At 36.4% G+C, this 19,709-nt stretch overlaps 1 long non-coding RNA gene across 1 annotated transcript in view; it reads right to left on the minus strand.

Moving 5' to 3' along the window:
* Nucleotides 1-18,873, minus strand: part of LOC141576653 (uncharacterized) — a 37,144-nt gene extending 18,271 nt beyond the window's left edge. Inside the window, exon 1 of the long non-coding RNA XR_012505070.1 lies at nt 17,134-18,873. This is a non-coding gene — a long non-coding RNA (uncharacterized LOC141576653). The remainder of the gene's footprint in view (nt 1-17,133) is intronic.
* Between the last annotated feature and the right edge of the window lie 836 nt (nt 18,874-19,709).

The following is a 19,709-nucleotide window of genomic DNA, read 5'->3' on the forward strand; positions in this document are numbered from 1 at the left end:
AAAGAAAGAGGCTGGAGGAATAACTCTCCCAGACTTCAGACAATACTATACAGCTACAGTCATCAAGACAGCATGGTATTGGTACCAAAACAGACATATAGACCAATGGAACAGAATAGAGAGCCCAGAAATGAACCCACAAACTTTTGGTCAACTCATCTTTGACAAAGGAGGCAAGAATATACATTGGAATAAACACAGTCTCTTCAGCAAATGGGGTTGGGAAAACTGGACAGCAGCATGTAAAACAATGAGGCTAGAACACTCCCTTACACCATACACAAAAATAAACTCAAAATGGATTAAAGACTTAAACATAAGACAAGATACAATAAACCACCTAGAGGAAAACATAGGCAAAACATTATCTCACATACATTTAAAACTTTTCTCCTAGAAGAAATAAAAGGAAGAATAAACAAATGGGACCTAATGAAACTTACAAGCTTCTGCACAGCAAAGGAAACCAGAAATAAAAGAAGAAAACCTACGGAATGGGAGAAAATTTTTGCAAGTGAAACCGACAAAGGCTTGATCTCCAGAATATATAAGCAGCTCATACTACTCAATAAGAAAAAAATAAACAACCCAATCCAAAAATGGGCAGAATACCTAAACAATTCTCCAAGGAAGACATACAAATGATCAAAAAGCACATGAAAAAATGCTCAATATCACTAATTATCAGAGAAATGCAAATCAAAACTACAATGAGGTCTCACCTCACACCAGTCAGAATGGCCGTCATTCAAAAATCCACAAATGACAAATGCTGGAGAGGCTGTGGAGGAAGGGGAACCCTCCTACACTGCTGGTGGGAATGCAGTTTGGTGCAGCCACTATGGAAAACAGTGTGGAGATTCCTCAAAAGACTAGGAATAGACTTACCATATGACCCAGGAATCCCACTCTTGGGCTTGTATCCAGAAGGAAATCAACTTCAGGATGACACCTGCACCCCAATCTTCATAGCAGCACTATTTACAATAGCCAAAACATGGTAACAGCCTAAATGTCCATCAACAGGTGACTGGATAAAGAAGAGGTGGTATATTTATACAATGGAATACTACTCAGCCATAAAAACCGACAACATAATGCCATTTGCAGCAACATTGATGCTCCTGGAGAATGTCATTCTAAGTGAAGTAAGACAGAAAGAGAAAGAAAAATACCATATGAGATCGCTCATATGTGGAATCTAAAAAACAAAAACAAAAACAAAAACAAACAAACAAAAAAAAGGGTAAATAAAGGACAGAAATAGACTCACAGACAGAGAATACAGACTTGTGGTTACCAGGGGGGTGGAGGGTGGGACGGGATAGACTGGGATTTCAAAATTGTAGAATAGACTACACAGTATAGCACAGGGAAATATACGCAAAATGTTATGATAACTCAGAAAAAAATGTGACTATGAGTGTGTATATGTCCATGAATAACTGAAAAATTGTGCTGAACACTGGAATTTGACACAACATTGTAAAATGATTACAAATCAATAAAAAATGTTAAAACTTTAAACCTAAAAAAAAGAAAAAAGAAAGAATACTGAGCTAGAATGGGGAAGCCTTGGCTGTGAAGATTGCCTTGGCTATTCATTCATTCATTCATTCATTCATTCAGCAAGTATTTATTGGGTGGTTACTATGTATCAGGTCCTATGAAATGAATTCTAGCTGCTACAGTGATAAAAGGACAAGGTTTCTGAATCCAAATACTTTATAATCTAGGGAGGCCACAGACCTGTAAACGAGGACTCATACTTCACTTGAATATTGGATACTATATACAGTGGAGGACAGTTGCGGAAGAGAGAAGTTAAAACCCTGGTGTAGCTGGTGAGGTTGGAAAGCATTAGAAGGTGTTCACAGAAGGATTAGTGGTTAGGCTGTAAAATGGAAGGATGTGAAATTGGGGAGAATGTTTCTCCTCAGAGGACACAGGACCTAATAAAGACATGGATGTGCGAAAGAACATTTCCCGACCTCTGGGTAATGCAATATAACCTAAATGTAAGGTGTTGGTGAAAAAGCTGGTAAGAAATGGGGCCTGACAAATAGGCCTAAATGTTCATAAATCTGGTGATGGAGAAATTAAAGAATCTTTAACAAGGTTGTATATTATCATTTTTATTCATTAGAAAAATTACTCTGTATCAGTGCAGTGAATAGGTTAAGCTGTAGTAAGTCTAAAAGCAAAATGAAAATAATTCCATATACTTATTTAGCACACAGGAATTTATAAATACTAGTTATTGATGTAAAAAGTACTCTGAATCTCTAAAAATTATGTGATCTACTCATTGAGTATATGTGTGCTTCATTTAAATAACCCCCATTATAGAATTTAACTTTAGAAATGTTTCTTTCAAGTAGGTATCACTTAGATGACAGTGTGAAGTAGATGTCACATCTCTGTGGTCCTGTTTCCCAATCGCCCTTCATCTTGCCCTGTCCTTTTCACTGTTAGTGTCTTTAACATCTCATCCTCCCAAGTGAGCATCCTCCCATGCCCATCACAACTCCCACCATACTGGGAAGCTTAGGTCCTTCATCCTTTTATTGAAATGTCCCACAATAACATCTTATCTAAAAGCATGCTGTAAAGACAGCCCTTGTTGGGGAATCCTTCTCAGGAGATACATTTACACTCTGTCCTACAGAGGAGGCTCTTGCCTTTATAGGAGGGGTAGTAAGAATTTTACGGCCAAGAAGAAGCTTAGGTCTATCCCATTTGTACATTTATTTAATAAGTATTAAATGTGTAAGTGGTTACCATAGTGACAGGATAACTCAAACATAGATTCGGCTATTAGTGTGTTACCTGTGTAGCCAGGAGAGACTATGATCAAGAATTTTCAAATCCAAGATAGAGATTAAAATCACCAAAGTGAATACAGATAAAAGTGTGGGAAGCAAAAAATAAATATCTTAGTTTATTATTTTACATGATGGAATTAAACAGCCTGCTTAATGGGAAATTGCAAATTTTTTTCCCATTTTAAAGCCTCTTTTATGTTAATTTGAATTTAATTTACATGCCACTTTAGATACAATATATCTGTCTTTCAGAGTTTTTGTTTTAGGTAGGTTTTTAACAGTTTAACTGGGAAATTAAATTGTATCTTTAGAAGTTACATTATCAGGATGAACTAATTAATTGTCCAGAAGAGAAGAGTGAGATTTTATAATCTTGTTTGATTTGATTGTTAGTGCAAGAATCAGACATCATTCATCTGGAGAAATGCTATTGGTTGCTGAGGGCTCAATCCCGAACTGGATGATTTGATTTAGAGACATTTGGCCCATTGGCTTCACCACCAATTCGTCCATCCCTGACTGAAGGTGGGAATCCTTCTATTTTCTACAAATGTTCTTTTCTAAACACGTGAGCCTTGTTCCACCTTTGGAGCCTTGCGTAAGTCGGTTTACCTTTCTGCACCTGAATATTCTCATATATAAAATCAGTTTGACCAAGACGATCATTATGAAACTGTGCTCCAGTGAGGTGCCTCAGCATCTGGTGCAGGGTCAGGGTGGTGGACACTGAATAGGCAAAGCTCTAGCTTCCACACATGACCCCACCTCTTCCTCAGCTGAGGAGTGTCTATTGTATATCTTTTATATAGAAGAAGGTTCCACTGCTGTATCCTTCCCCCAACTTTGAAAAATTAAGAAACCACTGGACTAGACCATCTCTAAGGTCCTCACTTAGCTCTAAAATTTTCACTACTATATATATATATATATTAAATGAGGTTTACAAAGAGTAGTTGTGGGTGATAATCACAAAAACTGTATTGGAAATCTGAAAGCTTGGGTTCTGCTTCTGATTCAGACCTTTTTAAAAAAATTTCTTACTTTTAGCAAGTCATTTAATTACTTCTTAGCTTCAATTTTCTGCTCTTTCAGGGCACAGAATTAGAGTCTTGAAATAGACAGTCTGTATTCTTCAGGTTTCTAGTAAGTTTTAGAAATATTTGTTAGGGGAGCTAGAACAGACAGGGCTTCCACTGTGCATTCAGCAGTGCAGTATTTTTTTTACCTTTTTAGAATTAGAGATTGAGAAATCATTTCATTTGAAAACAAAATGATTCCATTTATTTTTTATGAAAAGTTTAAAAACCACAGGATTAGATTATAAATTGCCCTTTATTTCTGAAATTTAATATATTTATTTATACAGATTAAGTGGCACAATGAAGACTGCAGTACAGAATTTCTTTCTCTTATAATATAGTGTGTTAGTTTTCTTTGCTTCATGAAGGAGCTGTATGAAGCTTGTTAATAACAACACAGTATATCTTTGATAGAGTTCAATTTTTCTTCTTCTTTTTTCCTTTTTCTTCTTAGTCTTTCCATATTAGGATAATTGTGGTCTCTGGCTTTTTTCCAGTTAAATTTTTGAAATATATTTTTATTTTTTACATTCTACAATCACTTTTGACTTTTGGAATTAATATAAGATAGAGACAGGTAGGCAGACAAAACCAAACACTAAATGATAGTATTTTCTTCTAGGAAGTTCAATTTTGGTTATAATTATGCCAGGGGAGGAAAAAAAAAACTTCCTAAGACAGTGGTATCTACTGATAACTTTTAAAAACTACGTCAGCTTATGTAAGTCATGCCTCCTTTCATAAGCATGTCATTATTAACAGGAAGTTTGTTGGCTGTGATTTATTCTGTGTTCCTATTTTACAGGTTTATTTAATCATTTTGGTGAAAATCATGACAGCCACATAGATTTTAAGGAGATATTCTGTGGGTTATCAGCTTGTTGCAGAGGACCTCTGGCTGAAAGACAGAAATGTAAGTGTGTTAAACATCACAAAATTTGGAAGCTATACAGAGAAAAAAATTAGCATCCATTCATGTAAAAAATCATCTGATTAAAGCTTGAATTTTCATCCCTTTGGCAAATAGCAGTCTCTTGCTGAGGTTTTACTGAGGTCAGTGTAAAGGTTAAATCATCTATTCTTTTTTACTGTGGAGTAATTTAAGATCTTTGTTATTAATAATGGTTGAATTTCCAGATGAATGTACAATTCATGACAAATGAACTACATCAGTCATGATGTGTTTTAAAATGTTAAGCATATAGAAATTATTTTCTGGTAGTCTATATAGAAAATTTGTCTTGCTTAACTTGAATTCCAACTTATTTTCTATCACTGTGTATATTGATATTTTATTAGCAAAATTAAATTTATGATAAAACAATTTTATTAAATACTAAATTTATCTTTTAAACCTAGCTAAAATATTATAGCATAATTTATAAGCATATTACATTAATAAATCTTAACCATATTTGGTTAGGAAAATGCAGCAGTTTACATTTAATTGGAACCTAATTCTTATATATTCACTAGGGTCATTATCACTGCATCTTTCTAAAATACATCTTCACAAATACAGCATATTTTGGGTATGATACTTAATAGTTCAATATTCTTTAGTAATGTTGTACTGTGATGCACTGTGTTAATTTAATAGCATAATTATTACACTGGTGTGTGAAGTAGATAATTATTTAATCTTAAAAATTTAGATTTTTTTTATCTTCCCTGATAGAATACCATTAATCTAACCTGGCTTTGTGATAGATTATTTGTTCACATTAAAGTTCTGGTAGTAAAGAGGCTGAAGCCTTTGTTCCTCAATTTAGGTTAATTATTGTCTTAAATTTTTCTTTAAATTTATTTTTTGCCAGTGGACTAGTGGAAGTTAACCAACTAGACTAACTAGCAATTTTGCTGATATTGATGTTAATTAGCAAAGTGCTGATATTTCGGATTTTCAGCTTGTTGTATATAAACTTCATTGAATATTTCAAATTGTTCTTAGGCAAAAATATTGGGTGCACATTAATTACATTGGAGAGGCAAAATCTTTATACAGTCATCTCTCATTATCTGCTGAGTATTGGTTCTGAGACCCCCTCAGATACCAAATACATGGATGTTCAAGTCCTTATGTAAAATGGCATAGTATTTGCATATAACCTATGCACATCCTCCTGTATACTTTAAATCATCTCTAGGTTACTTGTAATACCTAATATAATGTAATTGTTTGTAAATAAAATGTAAATGATATGTAAATAGTTGTCAGTGAATAGCAAATTCAAGTTTTGCTTTTGAGAACTTTCTGGGAAAGTTATATATATATATATTTTATATATATATATTTTTTGATCTACTCTTTATACCTGTGAATGCAGAACCAATGGATACAGGGGGCTGACTGTACCAGCTTTTTGTTGATTCTTAATGTAGATGGAATATTTTCAGGATTGTAAGAATCAACTCTGAAGTGATCAGTTTTAAATAGTAGAAATTAATTTAAAAGCTTGAATTACCTTCTCAAAATCTGTGAGATATTGTATAGTAACTAGGCCCTTTTTCAGTTTGCAAGAAATTTAACTTTAGATTTAGGTGAATGATAGAGTTCTCTAAGCTGGCTAATGATATAAGGAGAGAGACTTGTGAAGTGTACAGGAATGCCTACAAGTTCAAAGGACTTTAAGGACACAGTGTCCTCCAAATAAGAACTTAATCCAGAATGTAGTTGTTTGAGGAACTAAGTAATTTTACTAGGGCAGCTTGTAATAAAATGTATTATACTTCAGAATATGAAAGTAATTTCCCTCCATAAGAGTTTCTTTTCTTTAGTTTGCTTCAAGGTATTTGATGTTGACGGTGACGGAGTTCTTTCTAGGGTTGAACTGAGAGACACGTGGTTGCACATTTAGAGGTCTGGAAGGACAACTGCACCGATGATACCCTGGTAAAGTCTGATTGTATACATCTTCTTGCATGTAAACTTCCAACAGGAACATAGAGTGAAGAATTTTTTAAAAGAGGTTGAGAAAAAGATTTCTTACTACTTCCAGGTTCTATATTATGCTACTCAAAATATTCATAGCCAAAGATGCAAAATTAGGAAGAGAATTTGCCTTAGAAAATTTAATAAACTGAATGTATTATGTAAAAAAAAATGAAACCACTGGAAAATTGTATAATCATTAAGGTAAACAATCTATTTCTGTAATTAAAAAAAAAAACTTGACAAAATACTTTATACTTCAGCTACTGGCTAATAAAAACAATACCTTCTCTTTCCTAACTACTGACTTGGGTTTCTGGTTTTAAAGGAATTACATGTGGATGTATCCAACATTGTAGAAGACAGATAGAATGCACATGACACCACAAAGGTGAGTCTAGCAGAGACTAATTTGTTCTTTTCTAAAAATACATTATATTCTGAATTGGTATACATACCTTACATATACATAATTGAATCTCTTCTACATCATCCCTGCTAAATGCTTATTTGGACCTGTGGTTACAATACCTCCAAGTTGTCCCTAAAGAAAGCCCATTCCACCTTTAAACAACTCCATTAAGTGTTATTTACATAAAAACATTATATTTTATAAGCTAGGCATTTTATAAAAATTAAGTAGAGACAGCCCTTGCCATCTGTAATTTATAATCTTTACTTCTCCCATTTTAATACATTATGGTAAAACAAAGCTTATATTGAGCAAAAGAAGCCACAGAATAAAAGAACACATTGTACAATTCAATTTATATGAAGTTCTAGAACAGAGACAGAACTAATGTTAATAAGTGTTACAATAGTGATTTAGGAGATGGGTGATTTAACTGGGAAGGACCATAGGATATCTGGGATGATGGAAATTATTTTTTATCTCAATCTGGGTGGTGTATATAGTTTAAAATTTTTTTTTCAATAATATTGGTGAGGGTCTGTCCTAAGTTCTTTAATAGCAGCCAGAATAAGTGTATAATAGCAGAAACAAGCATGTACTTTACAAAGAATAAGGCCTTGAATTTTTTCAGTTTCACAACATTTATTGAAGATATTATAATAGGTTTGCCTTAATGTCTATGTATCCCTGTGAAACTGAAGATAATCCATATATGTGAGACACATATGACTTAATTTGACCCTTTCTATTCAAATCTTGACATGTACCAAGTAGTAGATGGTAGGATGTAGACCATAGTGTTCTTATACAGGCTTAGAAAAATAAGTAACATTTTTTTTTTAATCACAAATCCAGAAGAAATCATCATAGTCTTATTAACTGACAATCAAAAGAAATAAATAGTAGAAATTAATTTTCAGGGCTTGATCTTTGTTTGGCAATTCAGATAACCGTCTTCATTTACTTTTCTGCCCAAAGTAAGGTAGCCATTTCTATTTGGTATATATGAAAACAGAAATATAGGAAAGTTTCTTTTAGGAAATACCTATGAAGAGATACAATTTCCATTGCCTTTTTTCTGGGTGTTTGATAAGTATGGGGTTATCATTGCTGTCTATTTTTATGTAAGACTGAGCTTCTTCTTATGGCTGTACTTTGAACATTAAAAAAAAGATCATTTAGCTGCTCCATCTCCGTGTAACCATAACAATGAAATGGTAAAAATTTAGAATAGAATTTGGACCTTTCAACCAAACCTATTACCCATAGTCACTGGTGACTAAACTGTGACAATATTACCCATTATTTTGTATCATTACATTGGTATTAATATACTTTAATGGAAGTTGCATCCTGAAAGTCAATAATTACCACCACAGTGCTTTAAAATCTTTTCTTATAATAAATGGTATTATATATTGAATGAATACATGAATATGATTAATAATAAATATTACTAAGTATCATTAAATAATAAAACGTTAGATAATAATAATATAATTAAGTAATAAAAGCTAAGAACATTATTATTCATCTAGGATTGTTAAGGTGATTGTTCAAAACATGAAGTAAGAAGCATTTGGTTATATTTTTGCCTCCCAAGAAATATGTCTACTGTACTTAAATGTAATTTTTGGTACACTATGACACCAAAAACAAAAAAATACCACTTTACTCAACTTGTGAAAGTAATGCTAAATTTTATTTTGAGGAAATGTTAATATAGATACTCATTTATTATATATATTTAGTTCTTTTAAGTCTCTTAAGAAGTCTAATGATATTGCCAGGTGTTTTAAAGAAGATCTTAGAAAATTATTAGGGTCAATGGGCATAATCCAGAGAGTTTGGAAAGATGATTTCAAAGTTAGTAAATAGTCCTTTTTCTCTACCCAGAACCTTTTGTTGGTTCTGTTAGTAAACTTCACCTTGAACCAGAAGATACTGTGAGTTATTTCCCAGGTCTTACTGGAGGAAGATTTTTGGTGATAAATTGCCCACGTTATGACTCAATACTTCAGAGTTTGGTTACTTTTGAACTTATTTTTGCTGGCCTACTTTTAGATGAACACATAGCATCTACATTAAATCATTAGTTTTCTTTCAGACAAATGACCGTTGCAAGTTTAATAAAACAGATTTTATTCAAATAATATAAGAAAATGAAGATTTAAGATATTCTTAAACATTGTTTCTCTTTCAGAATGGCCATCTTAACTCTAGAGGAATATCAGATCTGGAGTGTGAAAAATGTTCTTGCCAATGAGTTTTTGAATCTACTTTTCCAGGTATGTTTAAGGTAAGTGACAGAGACCGAGGGCAGTGGTACCAGTAGTTCTACATCTTTTCCATTATGTAGTAGTTTGACAACTAGACTACAAAACCATATATTGTCAAAAGAACTGCATTAACCTGTACACCACCTGCAGATTGTAAGTTAGAGCGTGCGTGCTTCTCAGAGTCACAATGTGCATGATAGGAAAGTAGAGTATAGCTGATAATGTTTATCTTAATAACTCATGATAGAGCAGATTGTAAACTCATAGAAAAGAATTTAAAATGTAAAAGCCATTATAATTTGCTATTTTTCTTTACTTTTTTTTTTTTAAGACCCTTCCTAACAAGTAAGGCAGTGTGGACAGAGACATAGATCATAAGTAGGCAGCTGTAAATTTTTCACAAAGTATACAATCTTTCCAGTTAGGAGGTTATTTTAGATGCAAAGTTGTTTCTTAATTTTCTTTTTTTTTTTCTTTTTTTTAATTTATCCTTTAGAAGGCCCAAAAAAGATTGAAGGAGAAAGGAGGAAAGAAAAGCTGTCAGGGGTGAACATGAAATTATAAAACTTGCCAGATTTTAACTATTTTCCCAGTTAAAGGAGTTCTCTTTGCTCCAATTTAAAGAAACAACTTACAGTTTCCCATTTTTCATAGTTCTTCATAAATATATGTTGATTTAATAGTATTTTACAGGGGGGAGGTGTGTGAGTAGGGACAGACTGGAAGTTCAAGATTTGTAAATACTCACAGTATATATAGAATAGATAAACAAGTTTATACTGTATAGCACAGGGAAATATATTCAAGATTTTGTAGTAGCTCATGGTGAAAAAATATGAAAACAAATATACGTATATTCATAAAGGACTGAAAAATTGTGCTGTACACCAGAAATTGACACAACATTGTAAACGGACTATAACTCAGTAAAAAAATAAAAATCAAGATAAAACTGTTAGAACACTGTAAAAAAAGGAGTATTTTAGATTTTTCCTATTTTATTCTCCTTTTCTTATAAAAGCACCCCTATGAAGATCAATAAGGCTTGATATCTTTATATCTATCATGATCCTCCATTGTAAATACAGAGTAACCTGCCTGTGACACAGCTATGTTAGAATAAATGAAAATTGAACTCTTCCTGACAGCTAATAATTAATGTATATTTAAAGCATATGAAATCTGATAAGCCTATGATACCCATTTATATCAATCAGTTGCTCCACTGTCAGTTATCAGCCAGGATCTAAGTTGATGTCTTTATAAAATATAAGTACATATAAAAATAATATGAACATACAGCAAACAAATGACTTCCTTAGTAATATGAAAATTGAGCAGCTATCTTTATCTCATTCAAAATGATGTCCTCAATTACTTTAAGTTATCATTAATTATATAAACATTTTGACCACTTAAGTTTATGTCTGAGTCATCTTGAAACTCTTACATAGCAAAGCATTTTGAACTTTTATATTGCCTTTCCTAATTTCTCATACATATCAGGGAATTGCATAGGCACTATTTTTTCTATGACTCTATAAACAGGTGTATGCCTGAGATTTTGTTTTGTGTCTCAGTGTTTCTAGCATTATATTACTGACAGATTTTTTGTTGGTTATCAATCTAATTTTTTTCCTGGAATATATAGTCCTTTCATATATATATATATATATATATATATATATATATATATATATATATATATATAGTCAGTTTAAAATGTTGTGTCAATTTCTGGTGTACAGCACAATGCTTCAGTCATACATGAACTTACATTTATTCATTTACATACTTTTTCACCATAAGTTACTACAAAACCGTATTGGATATAATTCCCTGTGCTATACAGTATGAACTTGTTTTTAAATTGGGAGTTTGAGATTTGCAGATACGAAATATTAACATTACATTTTATGATGCTCACTTTATCCCATATTCAGACATGCTTTTAAATCTTTATTTTCACTTAATATATAAGTAAGCAGACTTACTCTAAACTGTTTTATTTTCTGTCTGTTTCTAAAATAGAATTAGCTAGTAAATTCAGTGATAAATGCTTGAATTATACTTTTATTTTATTTGCAAAGATCCCACTCCTGGCTGACCATTTTGCGTATTTAAGTATAAAGTAAGTAAATGTCAGTAGAATTAGGAAACCATTCCTGTGGTAGTATTATTTTCAGTCCTTTCAAATAAACTCAGTGCCCAATATTTTGCAGAGGAAGCATTCTAAACATGATCAGGATCTTCTATCTTGTACGTTTGTCAGAAAGCGTCAAATGTTAAACAGTTTGATAAACAGAATAGTGCACCACATTGACCCCTAACTATATGCATGCTCTAATCCTGAAATCTGTGAATATGTTATTTTACATGGCAAAGGGGATTTTGCAGATGTATCAGGTTAAGGACTCTGAGACAGGGAGATTATCCTGGATTATCTACATGGGCCTAGTCTAACAACAGGATTCCTTAAAAATTGAAAAGCTTTCCCAGCTCTGGTCAGAAAGATATGACTTTGGAAGAAGGATTAGAAAGCTGTAAAGCTTTTAGATTTGAAGATAGAGGAAGGGCCATGGGTAAAGAAGTGTGGGTGAACTCTAGAAGCTGGAAAAGACAAGGAAATATATTCTTCCTTTGACCCACAGAAGGGCATAGCGCTGCTGACATCTTGACTTTTAGCCAAGTGATACCTGTTCCTGACTTGACCTACAGAACCATAAAATAATAAGTTTGTGTTGCTTTAAGCTGCAAAATTTGTGATAATTTGTTACAGCAGTGATAAAAATAACGGAGATAATCCAAATTTATGGATTGGAGGGCTCGACATTTTAAAGATGTCAGTTCCCCTTCAACTGATCCGAAGATTTATATGTGCACATCAAAATCCCCAAAAGTTAATTGTTGTTACTGTTTTTTTGTAGAACTTGACAAGCTGATTCTAAATACATAGAGAAGCGTGAAGGGCCAACAATAGCCAAGATGATATTAAAGAACAATCTTAAAGTACTTATTATAAAACAATATTAAGTCTATGTGATAACTACCTAAAGTTAGACATATAGACAAATGGAACAGTATTGAATTAAACCCTGTACCATACATGAACAGTAATTTTAGATAGAGTATAAATCTAATAAATTTGAAACATAAAGCAAAGCATCTGGGGGAGGGTAAAGCTCAGGTGGAATGTGTGCTTAGCATGCATAAGGTCTTGGGTTCAACTCCCAGTACCTCCATTAAAATAAATAACCTAATCCTGCACAAAAATAAAGCATCTAGAAAATAATGTAGGAGATATTTTAATGACTTTAAAGTGGCAAAGAGTTCTTAAACAGGATACAGCACTAAACATAAAAGAAGAATTTTAAGTTGGACTTCAGTAAAATTAAGAATTATTTTTATCAAGAGATACCATTAAGAAAGTGAAAAGCTAAGCCACATGGTGGGAAAATATATTTGCTATACCTATATCCAAAAAAAGACTTGTATCTAGGGCATATAAAGAACAAAAACCAGTGGAGAAAAAGCAGAACCTCAATATTAAAATGTGCAAACAAATTGAACACTTGCTTCAAAAAAAAAAAAATCCAAATAAGCTATGGAAAGAGGCTGACCTCTTTAGTAATAATGGAAATATGTACTAAAACCACACTTGGAACACCATTAGACATCCACTAGAATAGTTAGTTGTTAAGTGATACGAAGCATTGGTGAGGGCAACAAGCAATGGGGACTCTTACACATGGCAAGTGGGAATATAAATTCTTACAAATACTTTGGAAATAGGCTTTTTGAATGAAAGTTATATATGTATATGTGTGTATATATATGTACACACACACACATACACATACATACACACACACACCCCCTATTACCAAGGGTAACCCATGTGTGTACCCTTCAGAAACTTCTACATCTGAGCACCAAAGGACATCCAGAAAATTCTCATAATCATTTTTTCTTATAGCCCCAAATAGAAAATGACCCAAACACCTGTAAACAATAAATACATAACCATAAGTGGTGGCACATGCATACAAGTTGTATACTTTAAGCAATAAAAATAAATATACTAGTTTACAGAAAACACTAGTGGATGAATCTTACATAATGTTGAGTGGAAAGTACGGGACCAAAAATTTCAAAAGGAAAAAAGCCAATCCATGGTGGCTGAATATATGATGTTGAGTCCATCAAAGGTGTGTCGTAGTATCTGGGAAGAAATCCAAAGTGGAACAGCAATGTTCTGTTTCTTGACTGGATGAAGATTACATAGATGTGTTTACATTGTGAAAAATCACTGAGCTGCATACTTAAGATGTGTTCACATTTAAGCATGTATATTATATTTGCATTTTTTAAAAAAATGTTTGCTTGCAAAAAAAGATACCCAAAGCCTAAATATTTATCAGTAGGAGAATGGATAAAACAAATGATAGTATATTCAAACAATGGAATACTATTCAACAATAAAAAAGAATCAACTACTGATACAAGGATGAACCTCAGAAGCCTAATTTATACATTTCATTGTCAGGTAAATTTTAACTCAAAAGGTAACAAAACTATAAACAGGCATGTGCCCTGGGGGAGGGGTGCTGTAGCCTTTGTCTCCTCAGACCTGTGCCATTACTGGCACATCTCGCAAGAAGAGAGGCAAAGCTCAGTCACAGCTACCATCTCCTGTTCATAGTGCCTGGGTGGGGGCAGGGCTGAGACCTGAAACTGCATGTGGGGGCTCCACAACCTCCTAGGCAGGACTGAGACTTGTTTATAGCCCGAGGCAGGGAGGATCTGTCTACCCTGACACCTCAGAGAACTTGTGCTGCCAAGGGAAACAAGGAGCTCAGATTTGGCTCAGAGTGTAGGTGGGGCTGTTCCGCGGTCTTCCCAGAGCCCACCTACAGACCGCTTACCTGAGGCAGAGCAGGCAGCTGCACAGAGCAGCAGAGTGACCAGCACCAGGAGAGGGCAGGTGGGCAGCCACCCACCATCCTGGCAGGAACACAGCACTTGACCACGCTGCTGGGATGGGGTGTGATCTGCCCTCCTGCCTCCCCCTGAGCACAGAATCTGACTGTGGCATCAGGAGGGGGAGTGACCTGCCCGCCCACTGGGTAAGAGCTCAGCTCCTGACCTAGTGTTAGGAGGGGGCACAATCTGCTAGCCAACAGCCACTGAGAGCAGCACAGATGAGGGCATCAACAGAAGGCCTATGAAACAGCAAGCTGAGTTCGTGAAGCAAGGCAAAGACACAAAGACCTGTCAATAAAATCATTAAGGGCACACCATCTCCAGGTTAAGTACATAACTGATATCCTTAAGCCACGGTGCCAGAGAGATATGAGCAATATGAAGAAGCAGAGAAACCACTCCCAATTAAATGATCAAGAGAAGTTCCCTGAAAGCATGATCAAAGAAATAGACATTGATGGCCTACTAGATCATGGTTTCAAAAAAAGAGTGATCAAAGTACTGAAGGAACTAAAAGAAATAGGGTTTAGGGATATAAAATATGTCAAAAATGAAATAGAAACTATAGAGAAGAACCAAGTAGAATTAGTAAACTCATTGGCTGAGATGAGAGCTGACCTAAAGGCTGTGCAAAGCAGACTAGAAAATACAGAAGAACAAATATGTGATCTAGAAGACAGGACAACAGAAAGCACCCAATCAGAACAGCTGAGAGAAAAACAAATAAAAAACAATGAAAACAATATACGGGACCTATGGGGTAATATAAAGTGTGCCAATCTATGCATAATAGGAGTTCCAGAAGGGGAAAAAGAACAAAGGGGATTGAAAAGGTATGGAAAGGACTCATGACTGAAAACTTCCCAAACCTAAAGAAGGAATCATATCCAAGCACAGGAGGCTCAGAGGGTCCCAAAAAATAAGAACTCAAACAGACCCACACCAAGGCACATCCTAATCAAGATAGCCAGAATCAAGGATAAAGAAATGATCCTAAAGGAAGCAAGAGGAAAACAAAGAGTGAGTTACAAGGGAACCCCCATAAGGTTTTCAGCTGATTTCTCTACACTGTTTACAACAGCTAAGACATGGAAACAGCCTAAAATGTACTTCAACAGATGACTGGATAAAGACGTGGGATATTTATATGATGGGATACTATTCAGCCACAAAAACTGACAACAATGCCATTTGCAGAGACATGGATGCTCCTGGAGAATGTTATTCTAGGTTGAGCAGAACAGAAAGAGGAATACCATATGAGATCACTCATGTGTGGAATTTTAAATATATGCAAGATCTTGTGGTAATTCACAGCAAAAAAAAAAAAATGTGACAATGAATATATGAACGTTCAGGTATAACTGAAAAATTTTGCTCTACAGTGGAATTTGTCATAACATTGTAAAATGACTATTACCTAATAAAAAGTGTTTAAAAATAAGTAAAATAAAATATAACCTTTAAAATACTGTATAATGAGAGGTGTGATGTTCTAGCATCTGTTCTAAGAAGTACGTTAGACACACATAAGAATAGCCAGTGGTCAGAAAGAACACATGTTATCAGCTACCACCCCATGCAAATTAATGGCATTTAGTAGATATTCATATATGTGTGTACATATATAAAATATGTATTAGTATATATGTAAATCAAATAAAATAATTATATTATAATCTAATGTAAAATCATATCAGCAAGCGCACTGTGCTGACATAAAAGATGCACAGTTACTATAAGGCCACTCCCCTTATTTACTATCAGTGTCAGAAAGTCTCTTGGAATAAGTTAGCAGAATTAAAAACTCTAAAAAGACACAAGTATGCACTCTCTGTTAAAGAAACCAAAAGAAAAAACAAATGAATGGACAATTAAGATCCTACAGATAAAAATACCAATTTTTATGGGAATTAGCCTTAAAATAAAAAATAAGGAGATTTTATTCTAATTTCACCTTTTGAATAAAGATATACAAAATTTAGCTGAATACTTTCGTATATTGCACTTATGAAGAAAACATGTATTTGCAATGAAAAAGCAGATATTATCCTGCCTTTTGAGTATTCTAAAGTTTTAGGTTTGAATATATTTCATCTTAAATGGTCTTAAGCACTATGCAGTGGTTGGTGTTTTAAAAATACCACTGTTTCTGGAACTTCTAAAAGTGATTCAAAAAAATTATATTTTTGTAATGATTTAGTAATGGCCCGGATATTATTTTTAACAAGACTACTCAGCATGGAATGCTGCAAGATTTTTTCAATGAGTTTATATTCACACATGTTTAAGATTGTCACTATATTATGAGAAAATGTCAACCGTGGCAGTATTTTGACTTGAAAACGAGGTAAGCTGAGAATCATATTTTAAGTATAAAATAAATGATTGCATTCCTTTAAAGACAAGAAATTAAAAGCATGATAAACTCTGACTTTGACAAACTTAAAATATAAAAATTAACATAATGTGATTTTACACACTTCTCTTTAACTCTTTCAGTACTTTCTCAGCCCCTTTCCCATTACACCCGCGTCCCCACTCCTGAACCTTTGTGTACACACCTCCGATTACACGGGGGAGGGGGACCCGGGCGGTGAGGACCAGGGGCGCGGACACTCACCCGCTCCCGGCGGGCGAGGAGAATATTCGAAGCGGGCCCGCCAGCGCACCCGTCCCATCCTGACCAGCCGGCCGTGGCTCCAGCTCGGTCAGGTCCACACACACCCCGGCAGGAAGCGGGCTCAGGCCGTGGGAAACCGGCGTATCTTCAGACAGCGGGCGGGGAGCGTCCTCCTCCCGAGAACACGCAGGCAGCGCTGTGCCGGAGCCTCCCTGGCGCCGCCCTCTCAGTCCTGAGGAAAACAAGCTCCGCCCCCAGAGAAGACGCTGGTTGCTGATGCGGACTGCGTATGCGCACCGCCACCTAAGACACGTTGGCTTCGCGCGCCCCCTGCAGGTCTTCGAGGGCGGTGCAGGATACTCAGAACTCACTGTAGAACACATGACCCCTCCCAGCCAGGATGCTAAATCACTGGAAATCTCAGTGCCCTGGCCTCTTTGTTGATGGCACTGGCGATGCTCTCATTCAGCCATGCCTGCTCTCTTGCCTGGCACATGCCTCAGTCCTTGGAATCCCGCCTGAATCAGATTCTGTTCTGGAGGAAGGACAGGTGCAGAAGAATCTCAAAATTCCAAACTTAGAAGATGATCAGGAACCCAAACTCAACTCTTTCAACTCCCTGCGGTCCCCTGAGGAGTGTGGTTTTCTCAAAACCATCTGCCCTGTGTCAGGAGCAGACCAAGCCTCAGGTAGCTTAGAGAGGCTATCATGCAGCACATGCTTTGGACGGTTCTCAGTTCTGACCTGCATGATCCTGAGACCCTTTTGTATCTCCTAACACTGTTTTCTCATACATATAGTGATGGTTATTGATGACTGACTTAATCTTCTTACAATGCTGAGGTGCTGTTGTTCCTTGGATAACCGAATATTTTGAAGGGATCAACTGTTTATCACTTCCCCCTAATTAAGTATGTTTTTAAAACTAGACATGTTTCAGGGGGCACTCAGGTCCTCCTCTTGCACCAGTTCCTGAGGTGTTGGCAGTTTCTGCTCTGAGCTCCAGATCCTGATCCTGCCGGTGATCTATGGTGATGCCAGTGTGTACATGCTCTTCCTTGTGCACCGGTGTGGAAAGGAGACAGCCCTTCCCCTACATGAGGCTGCAACATGCTGACACTCAAAGCAGGCACAATGAAGAATCAGCTAGAGTTCCCGGCACCAGCTGTCCCAGGTAGAAATATCACCTTCACCACAGTGTTCCTGTGCTCCTGTCAGGCCTTCACTACTCCCAGCAGGCCATGCATGAGCAGTGTGACAGGTGACTGCCTGTCCCAGCACAGCATGGTGGTGATGATCCCACCTTATCTGTTTGTCTTTGGAGTGTCCCCACACCTCTCTGAGCTTCACTTTGCTCTTCTCACAGGCAGGATTGTACAGGCATGAACCTCACAGGCTTATGGTAGGTAGTCATGGTAGCTGCTCACCCAGTGGCAGGCTCTGCCGAGAGGTCTGCTGGGAGTGCTGTGTGTCTTCACACTTGTCCTTCACTCTCCCCAATGAAATAACTCTTGGCCTTTTCCTTCCCTGGCCTGTGGCCTTTCTGTGTTTGAAAAAAGAACATGGAAACAATCTGTTTGCAAAGAAGTTTTGAGGTTCTGTCCATCTGGTCCAGGAAATGCTGACTCTGCTAGATGTGCTGTTGGGTGGGCTCTCATGGGAGAGGCTTGGGCAGGACTTCCCTTGGCAATAAGCTGCCCCACCCAGGCCTTTCCATGATCCAGACTGCTGGGACCAGGGTGCAAAACCCCAGCTCCCCACTTGTCAACAATGTGACCTTGGCAACTTTCTCAAACCCAAGCTTTGTCCACCCAAAGTCAGCAGAGATGGGGGATAACAGGAGGTCCTGCACAGAGTGTCTGTGCAGATTAAGTGAGCTAGAACAGACAGAACAGTGTTGGGGCCTGGCCCTTTGGTTGGCAGAAGGGAGCTAATCATGTGCAGCAATTTCCGCGGGTCACCCAGCAATCTGCCCAGAGGCTTAGCCACTCCATCACTATTATGTATCTGAACTCCACTTAACCACATGGGAGAGAAACAAACACATATTCTGAGTGTAGCTGCCACAGGGAAAAGTGCATCTGAGCGGGGAGTAATACCAGAGGGTGATCAGAATGGTGGAAGATGCCCCCTGGGTTTGAGCAGAGTGGAGCTGCCCTCCAGAGCCTTGGGTTAGTGAGGATGGGCTTTTAGAAATGCCCCTCTCCTTTACCCAACATGCTGGGTCCTGCGGGTACTGAGTCCCAAAATCGGTGTGCTGCTAGTGCCCTCAGCACAGAGAAAAACCCAGGGGTTCCCACAAGGCTTCGGCCACGTCCTCTGCTTCATTAACTCCCACACTGTTGACCCCACCTGGGATGCAGAGATGAGGTGAGGCAGGGGCTTTTGCTGTCAACACCACTGCTCTACCCTGGGAAACTGACACACAGTAGGTGCTCGGTAAGTCATTGTTGAATGAACAGTAATAGTGGGCCAAGTTTCTGTGGGTGTCTGTGCCCCCAGATCAGGGACCCTTCAGGTCCCACCTCACAAGTGACATGAAAATAATAATGCCACCAGGAGCAATAACAGTTCCT

The sequence above is a fragment of the Camelus bactrianus genome, unplaced genomic scaffold (assembly GCF_048773025.1).
Source record: "Camelus bactrianus isolate YW-2024 breed Bactrian camel unplaced genomic scaffold, ASM4877302v1 HiC_scaffold_154, whole genome shotgun sequence".
Lineage (NCBI taxonomy): Eukaryota > Metazoa > Chordata > Mammalia > Artiodactyla > Camelidae > Camelus > Camelus bactrianus.